This window comes from Rissa tridactyla, chromosome 8 (assembly GCF_028500815.1).
Source record: "Rissa tridactyla isolate bRisTri1 chromosome 8, bRisTri1.patW.cur.20221130, whole genome shotgun sequence".
NCBI classification, from domain to species: domain Eukaryota; kingdom Metazoa; phylum Chordata; class Aves; order Charadriiformes; family Laridae; genus Rissa; species Rissa tridactyla.
Window position 1 is genome coordinate 31,356,076 of NC_071473.1, and position 18,186 is coordinate 31,374,261.

Genomic DNA, 18,186 nt, shown 5'->3' on the forward strand with positions numbered 1-18,186 from the left:
GTGCCAAATCTTAATGCTTCAAGGGGAAAAAACAGGGCTATAATTAGTTATTTACAAATCCAGCGCTTCAGTGAAACAAAGCCGGTTCAGCGTTGCGATAAAAACAGAGTAAACCAGATAGGATTAGGTGGCTTACAAGTGGGCAAGGATTATTATAACTTTTAGGAATCCTAACTGAAAGCTATGATTTTGCATAAGACCCAGGGGAGACTTCAGGGTTGATACATTTTAGATAGTTTTCCTTACAAGTTATATATTTCTGGGCGATATATTTAGTATATACACCACGCGTTTCAATTATGAGGGGATTTATTTTTACCTGAGTTTGACACTGTTTCTGGAACAATCTGCTGTATGTTTTTATTAGAAACATGGAAAGAGTGAGTTCAATGTAACATAGGTCAAGTCAGTACAATACTTAGTGATCTTGACAATTTCCTGGAATACTGAATAACACTTTTCATTAACCCCTAATTTGAAGGCCATGGTCTAGATACATCACAAAAGTTCCAATAATATTTCTACCTTCTCCAATATAGTTGCTACTGTTTTCCAGGGAAATTCTATATAGGTGCATCTGCTGCACTCTGGAATCTGGAATTTGGAATGGCAGACAAGAGCATTAAATTATTGGGAAGCTTAGAAAATTACAGATAAATTTTTAGGGGCATCAGATCCTAGAGCTATATAACCCTGTGATGCTGGCATGAGCCCAAATACTTCTGTGCCAGTCCAGCAATTTCCGTTGCATGTAAGCCTGTAGAGAAACAATTCATTTTCTAAGGCTATTTGCCAACAATATGAAAAACCTTTGCTAAAATTATAAAGGCAGAAGAGGGCCCGACGCTCAGGTGGGGCGCAGACATGCCTGCCCTGATGTTAGTGGACCTGAGCTAAAGAGAGCAACACTAGAAGCTACTTGATAGGTAAAGTCTGGTCCAACACACATCAGTGGGACAAGATAAAACTTCCCTTCAGCAAATATAACTTTCCAAACCCCTTATTTTTGCTCCTCTGCAGAACAAAACCCTCTCCAATTTATTGACAGTCCTGAAGTCTGGGATCGCAAGCTTGGACTTGCAATACCAGGTGAGTTTTCACCATTGCCCCAAGAAGGCCCTGACCCTTATTTCCTACCCACAGTAATTTCCTTTAGTCCTCAATTAACTAATCAGTCTTATGGCAGTTTCTGCCATGTATGCCCTGTGCACACCCAAGTGGATAATTCAGATGCAAGGTAAAGAGAGGTGGTGGTGGAATGCAGACTCCTGATGCCGTCTCCTGATGCATCTGCAGTGTCCTGCTCAGACCACTGGTGCCCTGCCTCGGTAAGGACCATAGGTTTTAACATTAGCTGGTAATAAAACACAGGGTGAAACAAACAGCAGAAAAACCTAGTGCTGGAGTCACAATTTTGTCCACTCACATCTTGCTCTTCCTACGCTTCAGCATCGGTGAATTCCCTGTAACGGGGGGAAATGACTCTGGGTTTGAGGTGCCGGATGTTAGGACGCTTCCAGTAACACCAATTGTTTATCGTGCTACTGCAAACCAAAACCTCCACAGAGCAAGAGCCTCCCTGCGCGGCATTCACCCCAGTCACCCTGCGACCGACACTGCCGGACGTTTGCTGGATACTACCAATCCAGGCTGTCAGTTGCAATTATATAGTACAGCAGGGACTCTGCATCAGAGGGAATAAAGTGTGTTTGTGGGCAGGATCCCAAACGAGTCACTGTCTGTACAACAGAAACTGCTGGTGGCCACTCAGTAGCTGCTGGGTGCCTACAGAGGCGTGCACACACGCCACATGCCACCTGTGGGAATTCCTCAGGCCCATTCAAACACCCATTGCTTCTGTTCCTGTATGAACTATTTCACGGTCACCGCTCCCCAGGGCACACCGAGCTTCGGTCATCCGCGCGGCTCAAGCCCTGTTTCGCAGCGGTGACCTTCCACTTACGTAAGCAGAAGCGTGTTGGTGCAGAGCAACAGAAAAGCGAGGCAGGCCTTTCTAATTGATACCATGGCTTTTATACCCCACACTACATCACTGGGTCTGTCCTGCTCTTCACAACTTCATCTCAACCTACATGTACCAAGGAAGGGAAGTTCTTCAAAGCGTTTTGCTTCCTATAGCAAAGCAGCACGTTACAGCTGCGTGTTAAGAGAAGGTCTGCAGGACTGCCTGCGTTTGAATTCCGCAGCAAGAAATATGGAGTATTGTAAACATCTATTATGATCAGTCCATAAAATACTGTAGAAAGCAAAAGAGATAACGGGGGAGGAAGAGCTCCAAAAGAAAATAAAATAAAAAGGAAGCACATGGACATGGAGGAGACACGAGGATATTTATATTTCATAAATATTTTATCTTGATTCACTTTTAATCTAAAGGAAAAAAACCTAAATAAAATATGCTGTATTATTACCATTGCTTTGAAGTATTAACAAAGCCTGAATAAATTATCATTTATGTATTTTAGGGACCTGCCACAGTAAGTAATATTATTTTTAATTTTAATTTAATAAGCATAGTTTTATTTTACAATGTATATAAATTTCAGATAAAAAGCATGGCATGGAATAATTGATTGAATATGTTTAATCAATTCATTCAACTCATGCTGTGAAAACGGAAGCTTATTATTGGAGTATGTTTTTATTTAAAAATCAAACAGTATAGCTGCCTCACAAACTATGTCAAATGGTTTTTTCACTTAGCAGATTCAGTCGAAATATTCTACAGCAATGTCCTGCTCTTCCTACGACGACCTTCCTGTGAGTCCCACACTTGGATTTGCAGTTGCAGCCTCCCCCCACGTCCTGCATGCCTTTGGATACAGAACCTGACGCTGAAGCTGAGGGAGGCTGACCCTGAGAAGGTGGGCCAGGGGGGCATCTCATGGTTTTTGTTTCTTTCTTTATATTAGTCTCCCTTCTCTGCCCACCTACATTGCTGAAAACTCAGCTGATCCTCCCCAACCTCCCCCCAGCGACAGCCCTCGTTCTTCACATGAGCCTCTTGCTGCCTTTCCACTCCTTCCGTACCACTCGGATTGCCACACCACAATCCATGCTACGCGTTTCTGCTTTAATTTTCCTTCTCTTTGTATCACAAAGAAAACTCACAAGTCAACTTTACCCAGTGCGTCAAGATTTTCAGGAGAGTTACCTATATGTTGGGGAGGGGGAAAAGGTCAAGGACACAATATTGTCTGCATGTTTCAAAGCAGCAAAGTGACCACCGATGTCAAAACAGGAAAGCGACTGCGGGACCTGCTCAGGCCAGGCTGGAGAAACCCCAGCCAAAAGCAAGACAAGGTCACCAGGCAGCCTGCGATGTCCTGGCTTACAACGACCAGCTCTACAGACCTAAATAATCAACAGTTCTTACCAAACATTGTTTTCGGAGGGAAAATAGGAAACATCCAAGAATTTCAGTTCAAGAACGGCACATAAATATTAATAGCAGAATCTAAACAGTGAGCGGCATGAGGGCTAGGATTAAATTATTTTAAGGCAGACTTTTTGCTCCAACAACACGCTTAGCAATATTCAACATAACTAAGAAAACCGCCTTGGCCAAAAAGAGTAAAGGGAACAAAATTTTTCTTTTTTTTTTTTTTTTCTTCTCTTTCTCCTTTGCTTTTTTTTTTTTTTACGTATAAAACTTTGACACAACCCCATGGGCATCCTGTAGGGAAAAAAGAAAACTAAAAAAACCCCCCTGTACTTTCTAAGGTGACAGATTTGAGACACCTTTCCTTAGCGTCAGAAAAAGTTGCCAGTGCCTCACCTGGCGTGCCAGGGTCCTGGGGAAGTCTGGCGGAGCAGCACCAGCAGCGTCTGGGTAATGTTTTGTTCAGGATGGAGCAACAACTCCAAGGAGGCAAGAGGGGCACTGGCTGCCATGGAGCACTGCGCAGCCCCACTGCTCCCTGGGTGACGGTACAGCGCATCGCTGCCGGGGGCTGCCAGCCTGGGAAGAGGCAGAGGAGGTAGATTCAGTGACATTACCTGCTGCTCTAGGACTATGGTCCCCCATTTATATACTTGGAAGTAATTAATAATCCAGAATCATTGACCATTTGTAGAGTGTGGGAGTTACGAAGAAAATAGCAGGATTTTAATAACAGATATTTTCAAATATTTAGACTGTAATTGGTTTGTTAAAGGATCACTGTGCTGATGCTATAAAGCTTCACCCCGACTTACCTCTCACCTAATTCATTAAATTTACATTTTGGCACTGTTTGGACGTTGATTTCATGTGAAAAACTACACACAGAAATAATATATACAAAACAAGAAAAAAAAGCTCCAGAAAGGAAGTGATCACTTTAGGGTGATAAAATTGAGGCCAAGGACACTAGAAAAACCCTGTTTTCTTCCTGGTAGTTACTTTGTAGTTGTTCTGCTTTGTTTTAATGCCTTCTCATGAAAGCCATATGTAATACAATACAAACTAATGTAGCCAGGAAGAAAATTATAATTTGTTTGTCATTTAAAAGATTATTTTAGAAAAAAAAAAAATGTACGTACAGACATACGTGACGTGTTCCAGAAGATAGATAAAAGAGCAAAAAGTCTCACCCCAGTTTCTTCTTTTTTTAAAAAAGAGAAAAGAAAAAAAATCTGTTGTACTCTGATAGATCTGTTAGTTACGAGCTGAGGCTCAGTTCTGTAGTACAGCTTGTATGAGAGATGACTCCTGGAGATCCAGAGCAGACAATCTGGGAATCTCTAATTCTCTCCAGTAACAAACTCCTGTAATCCTGGAAAATCCCCAGGATGCGCTGCCTCAATCTTCTCACCTGTAACACACAGCCAAGGCCGACCTACATCCTACGCTGTCCCAGAAACATGGTCATTTGTCACAATAACATTCAAAACCTGTACGAAGCACGAGAAATAGTTGGTAAGTGCCATCAGGACGTGAGGCGCTGCTGGCGTATCCGCTCCGGAGGGAGCCTGGCTGCCTGGGGAGCACCCGGCTGCTCCGGAGGGGCAGCCTTGGGAGGCTGGATTTACCAGGCAGAAGGCTGCTTTTGTGCACATCTCCTGGCGTTCACAAATGGAGCCGGACTTTAGGGGTGGTGTTTTACTCACAGACTCCCCCTGTCCCGAGGTACTGAGGAAAGAAAGAGAAAGAACCAAAGAACAAGGCAAGCTCTCCCGGGAGGAAACACAAATGAGGACAAATTCCCTCTTTCCTTTTCAAAGGATTTTTCTTCAAGTTATTTGATATCATTTCAATCAAACGTAAGCAGAGATTTCAACACTTTTCTTCTGAGAATGTTAGCCTCTCTAAAAACTCTCTTGGTCTCTCTCTCCCCTCTGACTTCCCCAAATGCATGATGTGCAGTCATCGGCGTGCTAAGTGTTCCTCCCTTAGGTCATTATTTCCACTCTTTAATTGTTCTTTCAGCCTTCTGTAGTATTATTGTTATCCAGATTGTGCTGGTGCTGCTTTCCAAACACAGATGAGTAACAGTTCCTGCCCTTAAGAGTGTGTATTCTTGAAATAAACCTTTCAAATTCTCCACCCAAGACAGAACACACCAATTACAGCTGTAATGGTCTTCAAAGGATTTTCAAACTCTCTGAATTCCTATTTCTGACATTAAGCCAAATACACATCTTTTATTAACGTAAAACTAAGAGGCGCCTTTTCCAAGAAACTGAGCTCGCATTAGAAAACTGATCTTAAAGATCTGAACTTCCCCAGAAATAAAATCTTGAGGTTTAGACCTTTGCCATGCCTTTTTCCCATGGGCACCCTCGGAAACCACAAAAGGATCCCTGTGACCCAGCCCAGGTTGGTTTATGAGCAGCACTTACATGGCACATGTATGATAGGTACAACCAACGAGACTTTGCTGATGGAAATCTTCCTCCTTTTACAGGCTGAGCTGTTAAGAGCAGACCTGTTCCACAGATAAGTTAGAATGGAAAAATTAAAAGGCAAGGCTTTACGAGAAGCCATGCAAGGCCACAACAGAAATGCAAAGTAATTCATTCCAATTAGAGCAAAGCAAGCTGAAAATGGCTCAGAGTAGTCAATTCACGTTATCGCACAAAAGTTTATGATCTTATATAAGTTTACATAACGCAGTTTATTTGGTTTCTGGTCAGTGTAATGCACTGCAAAATGTAAACTACACCTGCTAATCAATCCAAGAGTCTGTTTTTTCTGCAAGAGCTCGGAGGGAGAAAGATTGCATGGAGTCAAACAAACAAAAAAAAAAAGTGAGAAAGAAAAAAAGAAAACAGCCCTGGTGGAACAGTATTTGAAAGAACAATGACCTCCAAATATAAAACTTAGCAGTTACTTTAAGAATGGGTCTCATTCTGCATTTGCTGTTGAAGTTCTGAGCACAGATGTGATTGGTGATATCGACACACTATGAAAGATCTCTCTTGAGCACGCTGATCTTTTAATTATTACGTGTAGCTTTGTGGCCACTGATTCTCCCAATTTGTTTTGCCACTGTGTAATTTCTTCTAAGCTACACTAAAAAAAAAAGCCTGCTTGAGTCACGGGAGAACATTTTCACAGCATTCGATGCGCAGAAAGTTTTACTGCTGAGCTTTCGGAGGCATTTAGCTCACCATGCGGATACTCAGTCTATTGGGTCGCTGAACTGTAATAAAAGACATCATTAAGTGAAACATTTGATGGAAGTACTTGGCTCATTGGGTCAGTGGTTATAGTTACAAGGAACTCCTTGTGAAGCTAATAGATAAAAAAATGAGCTCTTTTGATTTCCAAGACCAGCCTCTCTTTTTAAAGAGGGATACACTGCAGTTTCTAGTAATACACATAATAAGACATTTTCAGGAAGACCACACGCTGCCACTGTCAAAGCTGCAACAATACTTAGGTCATTTGCACATACAACCAGCATTGACATCAATAAATTTATGTTACAAAACTTGCCGGGACCTTGCATCATTCATTGCATCAATAGAAGTGCTGAGAGTTTCACTGATTTTTAAGAATTCACTCTTCAAATCCACTGCAACTTTGCAGTGGAGCCAGATGAATCCATTGATACATACCAGTTACACAATCTCTTTCCAAAAGTGAGACAATATCCCCTATAAAGTTACCAGAAGTTTGTGCTTCTCGCTCTTCCTCCAACTTTCGTCCCATTCATTCCCCAGACCCTCAAGCCTACCCCAGGCCTAACTCAGTGGCCAACAACATCACTTTCGTTTGATTTTCGTGCTTTAAATGGACCATGGCTAGCACTAGAAAATTTGGTATTAGCTGCCCAATGTGCAAGCCCCAGGGCAGTTGCTGACTAGCTACTTCATCACTACACGTATATCTCCAAGTAAGTAGTCACAGAGGCCACCAGCCTCTTCCCCCTGCCTCACCTCCTCTGCTCTTGAACGTCCCCTCAGGAGACCACCTGGCCGTCCCTCTCCAGCACTGGTCGGGACAGCGAGCGCAGTGTGACCGTGCCCAGCTGCAGCCGAGAGCCCTGGGTGGGAAGGAAGTCACCACACAGCAAACGTTTCAGAAACATTAAGCCTGTGAAACCAGAGTGAAAGGTAACGGACTGTTTTACAATATTAAAGCAAATGTGTTGACAATGTAGTAATTAAATCCAGCTGTAGTAGAAGAGACAGGGTCCTGGAACACAACTTGCAGTTTTCCTTGGAGAAAGGAGACTAATCTGGAAATATATCCCTAAGAAAATTCTGCTTTGGACCTCCTCGTTCAACTGCAGGTAAGAACAACTCTCCTTTCTTCTTCGACACTACCAATGGTTTCCTGATGAACTAAGCTGTGGGTGACAGAGCAAAGAGCAGAACTCCCAGGGAAGGTCCCCATGTGCTTCATGTTCGTGGCTCCCTCGGGTAGGAATCTCAGTTTCAGAGGGACACTTGACATTTCAAATATACCCATATGGACTGGATCGACCTGTGACCGGTAGCACATAATTTAGTAAAGGGTAAAGCAACAGAGCATAGCTCTTACAGCTCAATTTATATTTTTTTTTCTTCTTCAAAATAGTGAATATCAAACATTGAGATCGGCGTGTTCCTACGCCAGCTCTGGCTGATGCAGCATATAACGTAAGTACATTAAGAGTGAAGAAGCAACATGCAATGATGTCAAACCATTTCTATGAGTTTTTCTATCACCTTGCCTTAATATTGAATGGTTTTGTGTTCAGAGAGGTTGAAATACAGCATATCTACAACTCGGAGGTACCGCTCTCCAATAATATCACTCATATTATTTCTATTATTAAAAAAAAAAACAAAATCAAACAGCAAACAAACAAATAAAACTATCAAATTTCATCCATTGTGCAGGAAGCAGTATGTTTACCACCTGCATGATGAAGCCCTGACCTGACTGAGTACCTAGCTACTCCCACAACATGCATTTGAAAAAGTTTAATGCTTAATAAAGGAATAGCAAACAAGAGATGGCACTGCTCTCATACTTCTCTACTATTACCCACATGAAACAGTTCAGTTGCTTTGTTGCCTTCTCTGTTTTTCAGGCTCTGCTACGTTCATTCTTATGCTTCCTCCTGCCTTAATTTTAATCAGTGAAAACTAGATAAACACAAAACAAAAAAACACGGTTTTCTGAGAATCTACTTACCCATGCTCCAACTCCGGTGTCATGTCACTAAACTGTCATTAAAATAATTGCCTCTAATAGCAGGTTATAAATGACTCCCCACTTAAAGACTACAGCTACTTGTATAAAATATACACTGCCATATTGGAGGAACACAAGCATTGTCTCTTAAACAATTCATTTGCTACTTATGATATGTAAATTCTATAAATAATGCAAATATAAGGGGGGGAACCCACCAAGGACATTTTAATCAGCACCTTTCTGGAAGAAGGGGATTGAGTTTCTACTACCGATCTCATCCTGCTGTATCACCAAGTACAAATGGCTTTCACAGCCCTTTTTTATACAGACATCCCAAAAGAAACAGGATCAGTCAGTGGAAGCAAACTTTTATTATCGTAGAAGGGGCCTTTAAAGAAGGTCTAGGGCATCAGTGAGGATATGATGAGTTCCCACATCATGCAGGCTGCCATCTCGGCCCCAGAGGCAGTCACTTGATATCAGTCGACATCAAGTTCTGAAACAGAAACAACAGGCACAGCAGCAGACCCTCCCAGGCACGCAGAAACTAGCAAGGCAACATCCGCTAGGTCTAGGAACTGCTTCTTCTCACTCAATATGCCAAACAGTGGAATTGCCTGTGATCTATCACAGCTACCGCTGCTGCACTACTTGAGTTGCCATCAGAGACAAGACGACACACAGAAGCCACCATGACTGAAAAAAACATTGGAAAACATTTGAGGTTTGCTTGTGTGTGGTTTTTCTCTCACTTCTGTATCAGTAACTGTGAGAAACCCAACAGCAAAAGCCTCTCCTAGGACTTTCACCCAACAAAATGCTCCTCCAGTATTGCACAGGTTAGCAGAAAATGCCTATTTTTCCCCAAACTAAATACAAACAAGACTGTGTTTCTGCTACTATGCAGCCTAAATATAAATTCCCTTTCTGCTTCAGGGAGGAGGGTGTGAGGCCCATATACTGGCCAGTGCACAGTCCTAGTCCTGAGGCTGCAGCACACCACTGGAATCCCAATTTCAAAAATATCAAAAGAGTGACGGATGAAAAAAAATTAGAAGTATATCTTAAATATAACTTTCCTCATCATATTTTTTTCCAGAGATATTACTTCTCACAACCAGCTTCCCAAGATTTTCTTCAAGCTCTTTATCTAGGCTGTCATAAATAAATAACAAAAATGTTATGCGAAGAGAAGTCATACCAGCACTGTTAAAGGACAGCAACATGACATTCTAATATCAGCTTTCATGCTGAAAAACACTGTTCTGTTGGCCTGAAAAGGATGTAAACCTATATACGTAGACCTGTTTTAACATCCCTGGCTGGTAATGCCAACTATAACTGCTTCTTATTACGAGAGATGCCTGGAATACCCACTAACATCGTAATTTCATAGAATGGTTAGAGTTGGAAGGGATCTTAAAGATCATCTAGTTCCAACCCCCCTGTCATGGGCAGGGACACCTCCCACTAGACCAGGCTTCTCAAAGCCCCATCCAGCCTGGCCTTGAACACTTCCAGGGATGGGGCATCTATAAATTCTCTGGGCAACCTGTTCCAGTGTCTCACCACCCCCACAGTAAAGAATTTCTTCCTAATATCCAGTCTAAACCTACTCTATTCCAGTTTAAAACCGTTACCCCTCGCGTCCTTTCACTACACTCCCTGATAAAGAGTCCCTCCCCACCTTTCCTGTAGGCCCCCTTCAGGTACTGGGAGGCCTCTATAAGGTCTCCTTGGAGCCTTCTCTTCTCCAGTCTCAACAACCCCAACTCTCTTTAATTTCTAGTAATTATAAGCAAGAGCGGTGACAGGATCAGGAGAACTTAACCATGGCAATAACTATTACAGAGATTATCAGAATACCAAAAAAACCCAAGGCAAAAAGTAGTCTGCTAAGCACCGCGAATGCATTATAACGCATTAGCTGGCAAGTCCATGCATCAGTGCCTTCCACGGGTTATGTCTGGGGTGGCTGCAGGTGCAATCTCAGCTGTCGGACTGTGCACAGTCAATTGAAAACTGTCCAGTAACAGCAATCTGCCATGTAGGCTGGGTCAACATTTCTGCAGTGACTGTGTGGTAATCGGTGAAGACCTCCTGAAAATTCAGCACTTGGTATGGTCTTAACTCTGGGTACTGAAGGATTTTCTCATCTGGTTGGGCTTTTTGAATGGCAGGAAGGAAGATAGAGGCCATTGAAGGGAGGAGGTTTGAGCATCCTCTGTCTCCTCCCCTCTTACACTAAAAATGTCAATGCCATCTAGTGGGCAAGATACTGTGATGTAAAAAGTGAGTAAAGTTACGCAAATACTGTTAGGGGTGAAGCCTGAGAAGAGCAGCTTTTTCTACTGGATACTTTATGCCTCTCATCATAAAGAACAAAAGAGCAATTTATACTGGAAAAGTTGTTTTTCAGTACCTGGAAACATTCCCGAACTTCCCTCTCAATGGGTTCAGCAAAGAATGGTACTTTCATCTGCCTCTGCATTTTCATCTGCCTCTGAGTACCCAGACCCCTGAGCTAGAAGACAGGGATGGGGAGCAGAATGAAGCCCCTGTAATCCAAAGGGAAATGGTGAGGGACCTGCTTCAGCACCTGGAGGTGCACAAATCTATGGGGCCGGATGGGATCCACCCAAGGGTACTGAAGGAGCTGGTGGAAGTGCTCGCCAGGCCACTTTGCATCATTTACGAGCAGTCCTGGACAACCGGGGAGGTCCCAGCTGACTGGAGGTTGGCAAATGTGACACCCATCCACAAGAAGGGCCGGAAGGAGGATCCAGGGAACTACAGGCCAGTCAGTCTGACCTCGGTGCCTGGAAAGGTCATGGAACAGATCCTCCTCAGTGCCATTACACGGCACATGCAGCAGAACAGGGTGATCAGGCCCAGTCAGCATGGGTTTGTGAAGGGCAGGTCATGCCTATCAAACCTAATATCCTTCTATGATAAGGTGACCCACTTAGTGGATGAGGGAAAGGCTGTGGATGTTGTCTACCTGGATTTTTGCAAAGCTTTTGACACTGTTTCCCACAGCATTCTCCTGGAGAAACTGGCTGCTCATGGCCTGGACAGGTGTACTCTTCACTGGGTAAAAAACTGTCTGGATGGCCATGCCCAGAGAGTGGTGGTAAATGGAGTTAAATCCAGTTGGTGTCCAGTCACTAGTGGTGTCCCCCAGGGCTCGGTGCTGGGGCCGGTTCTCTTTAATATCTTTATCAATGATCTGGATGAAGGGATCGAATGCACCCTCAGTAAGTTCGCAGATGACACTGAACTAGGCGGGTGTGTTGATCTGCTTGAGGGTAGGTTAGCTCTGCAGAGGGACCTGGACAGGCTGGACCGATGGGCTGAGACCAATGGTATGAGGTTCGACAAGGCCAAGTGCCGGGTCCTGCACTTGGGTCACAACAACCCCATGCAGCGCTACAGGATTGGGGCGGAGTGGCTCAAAAGCTGCCCGGCAGAAAAGGACCTGGGGGTGTTGGTTGACAGCCAGCCGAATATGAGCCAGCAATGTGCCCAGGTGGCCAAGAAGGCCAACAGCATCCTGGCCTGTATCAGGAACAGTGTGGTGAGCCAGACTAGGGAAGTGATCATCCCCCTGTACTCAGCACTGGTGAGGCCCCACCTCGAGTACTGCGTTCAGTTTTGGGCCCCTCGCTACAAGAAGGACATTGAGGTGTTGGAGCGTGTCCAGAGAAGGGCTACAAAGCTGGTGAGGGGTCTGGAGGACAAACCTTATGAAGAACGACTGAGGGAGCTGGGGTTGTTTAGCCTGGAGAAGAGGAGGCTGAGGGGAGACCTTATCACCCTCTACAACTACCTGAAAGGAGGTTGGAGAGAGATGGGGGCTGACCTCTTCTCCCTGGTGACAAGTGATAGGACGAGGGGAAACGGGTTCAAGTTATGTCAGGGGAGGTTTAGATTGGATATTAGGAAACATTTTTTCACTGAAAGGGTTATTAAACATTGGTATAGGCTGCCCAGGGAGGTGGTGGATTCACCATCCCTGGAGGTGTTTAAAAAACGGGTAGGTGTGGTACTTAGGGACATGGTTTAGAAGTGGTTTTTGTCAGAGTAGGTTAATGGTTGGACTTGATGATCTTAAAGGTCCCTTCCAACCTCAGCAATTCTATGATTCTATGTATCCTTCTATTTCTAAACATGGTAGAGGAAAAACCATATCAATAATGGGCAAGCCTTGCACCCAGCTCTGTGAATGGCAAAAAAGAGATTAATTAGATTAAACACCCATAGACAAGGACATACATGCAGTCAATAACATCCATAACATCTACTGCATTACAGTGCATTTAAAGAAGCAAGAAATACAAAGTTCATAAGGACAAATGCACATATAACACCAAAAGTCTTTTTGTTAGAAAACAAGATGAGCATTTAACATCATCTTTATCAGTATTTAACATGTTTTGTAATATCTTTTTTTCAAGTTTGATATCCAGTTCAGAGTAAGGGGGTAGGGGTTCAGTTTGCTTCAGAATACTTCTCCGAAGCTTGTCTAAAACTGGATATGTCTGGAAAAGTGGTAAAAACAAACCTTGTTGAAAGATGGTCACTGCTTACCAGAACCTACACTACTTTCCTTTCTTAAACCAGAAATGTATGGCTTACATACGCACCAAAAAATTAACAAATAAAAGCCAAGGCTGCATAAACGTCTGCATAAAACCTGTTCAGTCTAATTTTCCCAGAAAATACAATAGCAAATTGCAAGGTGTAAAGCAAATTGCAAAAAGTAACCTGGAAAACAAATCATGTCAAGATATTTTGGAAAAACGCTGAACTCGTTCATGTATTATAGCACATATCAGGTTACTTTTTGAAAGGGAATGAAAACTTGCTGTTTGTTCCAATGAAGGCAGTTTCTCCTCCCCTCCCCGTGTTTTCTGTCCATCTTTCAGACAGAGATTTTGCAAGTATGCGGCTGCAACCTCAGTTCTGGTCCCAGCCAGCTCAGCTCCCTCTTCAGAAGCCCTTGGTTTTCAGATCTTCCTAACTTGTTCTTGCACACGCAAGATCTTTTTAAGTTTCACTGTACTTCTAGGTATAGAAATACTACCTCATACACACAGATGCTTGTGTGTTAAACCAACCAGTTGGTAATGTTTTGAGTAATGCATCATAAGAGCAATGGCACCTTAACGATGTATTACATTAATACATCATCAAAGCTATGACACTCTTATGATATATTAGTTTAATACATCATAGCAGTGCCGTATCTTGGACAATGTATTACTCCAAAACATAGCAACAGCCAGAAGGCTCTCAATATAAGTTTTGTGGGTTTTTTCAACTTATTTACATTATATGAGTTTGGGTTGTTGTTGTTGGTTTTTTTTTTAATTTCTCAGAAATAACAGTGTTCACTAGGGAGAGAAGACTGTAGTTATCCACTCATAAATATCAATATTCCCAAGAAGCTATTTCACAGTCCACCACCTAATACAGCCTAATCCACAGCATGGGTTATTGTGCCGGGGAAGACATGGTCGGGGAGGAGGGGAGTGCTGGTGTGCACCTGCGTTCTGCCCTGAGCCCCTGAGCAGGGCGCCAGGGGGAGGAGAACTGATCAGCCACGCTGCAGTCACACCAGAATGCCGCACACAACCAGCCCCTCCTTAAAACAGCCAGAAAAGGCTCAGTAAAAGGAAGCGTTTCTTAAAGACAGCCTTCCTCACAAGGGGTTGTTGGAGAAGAGATGGAATTTATGTCAAAAAATTCCCTACTTTTAAACAGTCTGCTCACATTTGCAGTGACGTATGAAAAAACACACCAAAAGAGCGAGAAGCATACCCATCATGTTATTCATGCACCACACACTATCCACTGGTCTCTCTCCTCTTCTGGCAATCTATGGAGAACCTTAAAGAAATGAAAATTTAATCTTTTAGTTACTTGTTTCATGACCGCAACATAGAACATAGACCATACTGGTGAGCTATATGTTAAATTACTAATAGAGGTTATCTGCAGAAAGACAGGGAAAAAAACTGCCTTAAAAAGAGAGGTCTTCCACCTGGTTTCAATTCCTTTTAAGAAAAGCTTTAACTGATCATTTGCATCACACACCTTTCCACGATGTTATGATACAATTTAGCCAGTGCAGACAATGATACCAATCACCTGGCAATACAGGCAATGTCTGTACAAATAAATCACTCTTTAATTCCTGTGATATAAAAGAGTTGCATTCCACTGTTCACACAGAATATGTAGGTCTCCTTTAGATGTTTTCTTGCATGATTGCCAAAACCAGGCCAAAAACAGTCTGACCAATGAGTCTGTATGTCTACAAATTAAATCAGGTTAGTCCTGCAAGCGTGTTTTGGGACAGGATATTTTGCAAAAGTTCAAAGGTCAAACCCAGAATACACCCTGGAGCATTATAGAAGAGAAAGTACAAAAGTTAAAACAAAGTACCTGCAGCAAAATAAAGACAGAAAGGAGAAAACAAAATTATCATCTGGAAACAAACAGAAAAGAAAAAAAAAAAGGGGGGGGGAACCCGTAACACAGAGCGATAAGAAAAAAAAAATCCTCAAAAATCTTTCAGAAAAACTAAACCCAAGCAACATCGCCAATGGAAAATTTCAGACCCGTGATTCTCCACTGCTGTTACTCCTCTACCATAAGTGAAAGCAGAAACCAGAGCATGGACGGGGAGTTCTTAGAAGCATCAGTAATGGTGAACGTTGTATCTGAAGCTCCTTCTTTCAGGTAAGGTCTTATGAGCTTTCAGGTATTTTGGTATTTGTTTGCCTCTGTTTTGAGGCACCAACAAATCCTTTTTTCCTCCCTCTCTCCTAATGGACCATGGGAGGCATCAGGGCTGCCACGGGGGGCAGTGCAGCAGAAGCCCAGGAGCACAGGTCTCCCAGGCTCCACAACTGGTGGCAGAAGGGAAGCAGAGGGGCTGAACAGGGAAAGGTGCCCGTTGCTCCCCAGGCTAGTGTCCCAGACCCTGACAAAAAACTGACCATGCAAATTACATGGTAAACGGGAAATAAAAAATAACGAAAGCTGCTTGGTTGTTCTTTGAGACTACAGAGCCTAATATACAAAGGTGAACGTTTAAAAGCTTAATCCAAAATTATTTTTATGGCCAAAATGTAAATCTTTCCTCCTATTATTTATTCATAAATTATTCATCAATTTCACTTAAAGCACTTCAAACACAATTATGCAGGTGCTTTAATTATTGCAGAAAACAATAGTAACACATGCAAAGCCTTCAGCTGCATTCCCTTTCCTCAGTCCCACACTCACCGGGCTCCTCCTTTTCTGGCACCAGAGAAGCTAGCTCAGACACAAGTTGCCCGTTTCCTAAGGGCACAGCTCTTCCAAGGCAGGAAACAAGGACACGTTTCATTTTAAAGCACTTGGCTGAAGTTCCCACGAGCATCCCCAGGCCTGAGCCAAGGCACCTCCTCAGGGACCTTCCTCCCACCCGCTCAACACTGTGGCACGTCCAAGGCAGCACGTTTCTCCCACCAGAGAAGACATGGCCTATTTCTACATATGTACTGCTCCCCATAAACTCTAGGCTCGTTTCGCCCTCCTTCTCCATGCTCCTGTAGCCTCCGCTGTTGAGACGTGGCTGGGTTCAGCACACAGGCCACTGCCGCTCCACCGCTCTCTCTGGTCCTTCCCACTACCTGTGTGGTAGGTGCTGCTGGTGATGGGATCTCTTGCAGCCTCTCTGGGTGTCCTTTGTCCCTGCTCAGGGCAGTGGAAGTTAAGTTGGGTCACAACAATGCTGTGAAAATGGTAAGAGCCCAGTGTTGCTGGTGTTGGCAGTCCTCAACTCGGTGGCTTCTGAAGTGCCTCTACCTTCAGACAGTCTTGTGGAAATCAGTGCCAACGTGCTGGCATTAGGGTCCACCTCCATGGGCAGGTGGGCAGACCTGAGATAACACAAGGGGAGCAAGAACTGCCAAGAAAGGAGAGGGAAAGCAAGAGGGACAATGCAGGGAGGGCAGAGAAGACAAAGCGGAAACAAGCAGATAATGCAGAGGCCTCTGACAGAAATCAGTGCTTACAGTTTCCTGAGTGTTTGGAGTTAACTGCGTCCCCATCTCAGAGCTCATCCCTTGGACGAGCCTGGCTGAAGACAAAAACACTCAACCCCTATAAAGAAATCCATTTATACATAAATAAGCCAATTTTATGAATGCCGACTTGTTTTTTCTGATCTTATCTCTAAGATTCCCTACATTAATATTTTCCAGTGGTCTAATGTAACCTGTAAGAGACACTGTTTTCCCTGCCTAACACATCAACTCTATTTCTGAAGAAAAACCACATTTCTTATTGTTCGCATGCAGGATAAAGTACATCATTACTAAGCTACAGTTAAGTTACTCTCTATTAAATTACACTTGTACACATTCTAATAATTTACAGGCGAGTCTGGATTCAATTTTTATTTCCCTTCATTTGAATACATTAATATTCTTCTATTTCTTTGGTACATAGCATTCTATCTTTTCCCACAGTGCTGAATCCTTCAGAAGCATAAAACATAAGTAGTCATAACATTACTGGGGGGGGGATAAATGCTACTCATACACATTTGAAAATCACAAATTTTTGCAGAGAAGGAAAAAAATAACACACATTAGCAGAGCAAAAGATTCATGAGAAAATGTAGCCAAGAAAACAAACCAGGGTGCTCAAGTTTAAAACGGGTGGGAAAGACCTCATAAGAATAACTTTGCTCATGTATAAAATCAACTGCCGTATCACATACCTGGGGAAAAAAAAAAGCAGCAGTTCTTTGCATATATACAGTCCCTTTCCCCTGTAGGTCCCAGGAATATTTCACCTAAGTGAATCCTTACTTTATAGATATGGGGAAGGGGGGGAACAAAACCTATCCAACCTGGGCGACTTTGGGGAAGGCTACAGGGTAATTTTGGGAGTGCAGAACAGAAATGGAAAATAAACTATTTTCATCTCCTACCTTGTCCAGTAGCTTCATCCTCAGCATTCAACACGCATTGTAGAGCTAGGTGATCCATAGGACCCTGCCCTTCCAGCTGCACCTGAGAGCAGATCTGGAACGAAGGCAGGAGGCCCCTGCTGTCCACTCACCAGTGGGCAACAGAGTTGCCATAACCCTTTCCTAGGTCCACACCCAGCTCAGAAGATGCAACCTTGGCTTGCTAACATGGCAAAAGTATGGCATTGCCTCTCCAGGGCAATGACTTCTGAAACCCGCTTCAGGTCCTAACCCTTACACAAATACTTGCTAGCAGAATAAATACTAATGGAAACATCATCAAGATACATCTGCGTGAAGGAAATGTAGAACAGATCAGATGCTGAAGTAGTAACAAATTACAATGCCTTAGTAGCAACAGATATTGTGCAAAGATCTAGAGTCTGACACAACATTCTGGATAAATTAGAATTTTATGAAAATTTATTTTCATTATAAGACACTAACTATAAAATACCAGCACGAAAACCACCGCTGGACCTTCTTTCTGAACGTACTGACATGAAAGGTTACAGAGAAA